General features: G+C 65.7%; 1 protein-coding gene across 6 annotated transcripts in view; it reads right to left on the bottom strand.

Annotated features, from left to right (window-relative positions):
* Window positions 1-3121, bottom strand: part of SLC41A3 (solute carrier family 41 member 3) — a 23164-nt gene extending 20043 nt beyond the window's left edge. For all 6 annotated transcript variants that reach the window (XM_006169771.2, XM_027768779.1, XM_027768780.1 and 3 more), the window contains exon 1: window positions 3028-3121. The gene's annotated coding sequence lies outside the window, so the exon portion shown is untranslated. The remainder of the gene's footprint in view (window positions 1-3027) is intronic.
* Between the last annotated feature and the right edge of the window lie 28 nt (window positions 3122-3149).

The raw sequence follows: 3149 nt of genomic DNA, 5'->3' as shown, positions 1-3149 counted from the left end.
CCCCAGATCTCCGTGACCTGCAGCCCGCCACGCCCTTCCAGGGGTGCCGGCCTCTCAGGAAGTGGGCAGTGGTGCACCTGCAGTACCGGGGCCCACGGGAAGGTGTGTCCACGCCCAGGCCTCCCTGGCACACTGGCTGGGCGTGCCCGTGGTCCAGGCTGAATCGTGGCAGGAAGACGGGGCTGGGGTGTCTTACTCTAAAACTGAACAGACTTCTTTTAAGAATATTGTATGGAATAAAACTTCTAAACAAAATTTGAAAGGAAAGGCCCAGAAGAAACTCTGGAACAACATACGCGACAACAGAGGAGATTGCAGGAAAACGAGGGGCGGTGAGCCCTAGGAACCAGCAACACAGAAAATAGGAGGGGGAAGGAGACACAGTAGAACAGGGCTCTGCAGGAGGGGCCTGAGCACAGCCAGCCCTGGGCAGGGCAGGAAAGGAGCTTTCAGAGCAGCCCGACGTGCCTCAATCTCACCACCAGATGGCGCCAGAGCAGAGGCAGAGAAGCCGGCATCCTCCAGTGCACCCCCAAGCTCGCCCCATGCACACCTCCATGTTCACCCCCATGTTCACCCCAGCACACTCACCACACACACCATCATACGTGGAAGCATACTCTCCCATGCTCACTCCCATGTTCACTACGCGTATCACTGCACACATCATGGGGGGTAGGCCAACCCCTGCCAGAGGCTGCAGGGCAGCCACACCAGGACCAACGTCCTCGCCCCACACCAGGAGGCTCGCCCACGCGTGCCAAGGCAGTGACAGCAGAGCCCTGAACAGCCAGGCCAGATCCTACGCCCTCTGCCACGCTGTCCCCACCTGGGCAGGCGCGCAGCTGCTGGAGGGAGGAGGCGGCCGAGGGCCAGCACACACACAGACTCGCCGGTGTGGACAGCGCTGACCCTGGGCATATCCGAGCGCCGCCCCCTCTGGGCCACCTTCACCGTATGTGCACCACTGCAGGGAGGGGGCCAGGGCGACCCCAGGGAGCTATGGGAGTGGCCTGGTCGGCCCCCACAGCCGTTCCCACCGCTCTGCACTCCTAGGTGGGGGACGCCGTGGTCACCCTGCAGGCCCTTGCATCCCCATGGACGGTGGTCAAGGTCCCTGGTGTCATCAGGGTGTCGGAGTGCCCCGTGAGGAGGCCGCACACAGACGTCCCTGTCTCTGAACACTGGAGGGGGAGGAAGCCGGTTCTGGGGTGCAGGGGGGCCACGTCCAGCTCCTGCAGGCCCCTCGGCCCCCATTCTCTATCTGGGGGCAGCCTGCCATCCTCGGGTGTGGAGTCCCGACTCCCCTGCTGCCACTAACGAGGACATCGCCCACCTCTGGGCTCCCTGGCTGCTCCGGCCACCTGCACAGCCCGGTCAGGGCCTGCCGGGAAGTTTGAAGGGGGCGTGATGGTCAGCGTGCATGAGGCCCAGGGGCTGAGGGGCTTCTGTCCAGAGAGCGGCTGTGGACCAGGACCAAGGCCGGGGGTGGGGGGAGGAGCCCACTGGTCCTAGCGCAGGGTCCCACCTGGGCGTGACTTCCCCCCAGGGGACCCTGGACAGGGAGGGGGTGCTACAGGAACACCCTCCACAAGGTCAGGACCCTGCTGAGTGTGGCTCGGAGAGGGGCCGGGAGGGGCGGGATCCCCTGGCCAAGCACAGGCTGAGGAGGAAACTGACTGTCACCAGGGCCACCCGGCCACCCTGGCAGGCTGGCGTGAATGCGGGCTCTGGGCACCTGCAGTACCTGTGTAGACGCGTCCTGCCCCGGGCCTGGTGCCAGCACCCCCCACACCCAGGGCTCCCCCAGAGTCAGGAAGGCAGAGGGAGGAGGCAGGGCTGTTCTTGTCTTTTTTTTAAAGTTTCTTTCTTTCCATCAAGAGCAAACGGAAGAGGGACTGGGAGAGACGCACTCCGGCTGGGCTGGCCCTCCAGCTTCAGCCAGCTGGGGTCACGGCCCACGGGGTCTGCTCAGAGCGCTGTCACTGCCGTCACTGCCTGCCCCTGCAGGGCCATCTTGACCGGGCACGGGTGGGCAGACTCTGGAACCCAGTCTCCGCTCAGCTGCCCGCTGCCAGGCAGGGGACACAGCGCCCTGGACTTGGTCTCCTCAGCCTCACAGGCCCCTGGGGGAAAGGCCGCTGCTGCCTCCCTGAGACAGCCAGACTACGCCCGCTGCCCGGGCAGACGGGGTGTGCGGGGTCTGCCTCTGCTCACAGGGTGTGGGGCCAGCCCACCCTCGCGCTCAAGGTCAGAGGTGCAGAGCCACAGCGGCCTCAGAACCAGGCAGCCCAACCCATGGGGCTGGACCCGCACTGGCCCCACCAGGGACAGGCACAGGGTCCACCTCGTTTCCAGGTCAGAGGCAGTGAGGCCGGAAATTTTGCATTTTTAAGTGGCCTCAGGGGGGGCCTTGAAAAACCCACTGATTTAAAAGACCCAGAAAAGGGTCAGATTGTACTGGGTGAGGGGACATGGGTGACTCTGACAAAGACCCTGCGTGGCACCCAGGCTTTCTCCCGGGACCTTCTCGCTGAGCACATGTGAGACTGGGCCTGCAGCAGGGACCAGGAGGGAGCTGGAGCTGGGGCTGCAGTTTCCTGGGGCGCTGGGGCACGAGGCTGCGGGAGTAGGGGGGTCACCCCGTGGCGTCCACAGAACCAGGCCTTGGCGAACCAGGCTTTGAAAGAGAGCAGCCAGGGAGGGGATAAGGACTAGCCAGCCAAGTGCAGACACCTGGGGTGCAGGGAAGGGCCTCGCAGCTAACTAGGAGCAGGCCGACTCCTGGCGCGCCCCGCCCAGGCCTGGATGGACCCCCCCCATAGCCTCTCCCCACGCCCCTGGCCCTCTAGGGTCTCTCAGCCTCCACGCACCTCCGCACCTCCGTCCACGGCCCCGTCTCCTGAGACCGTCCTCCCGCCCTGAGACTCCCGGGGCGGGCCCTCCCGGTCCTGGAACCCTCTCCGCACCCCCAAGTTCACTCATCCTCCGCACCGGGTTTCCCGCCCCACGCAAGACCGCACTTACCGGTTCCCTCCCGAGCAGCAGCTGGAAGGAGCTGGCGGAGAGCGCCAGGCAGGGAGCGGGCTCTGCGGCCCTCGGAGGACGCGGGCGGGGCCGCCCGGGCACCGCCCCGCCCCCGGCCGACA

Source organism: Tupaia chinensis, unplaced genomic scaffold, assembly GCF_000334495.1.
Source record: "Tupaia chinensis unplaced genomic scaffold, TupChi_1.0 Scaffold147500_1, whole genome shotgun sequence".
NCBI lineage: Eukaryota > Metazoa > Chordata > Mammalia > Scandentia > Tupaiidae > Tupaia > Tupaia belangeri.
The sequence above is the reverse complement of the archived record's forward strand: the minus strand, read 5'-3'. Positions and strand labels throughout refer to the sequence as shown.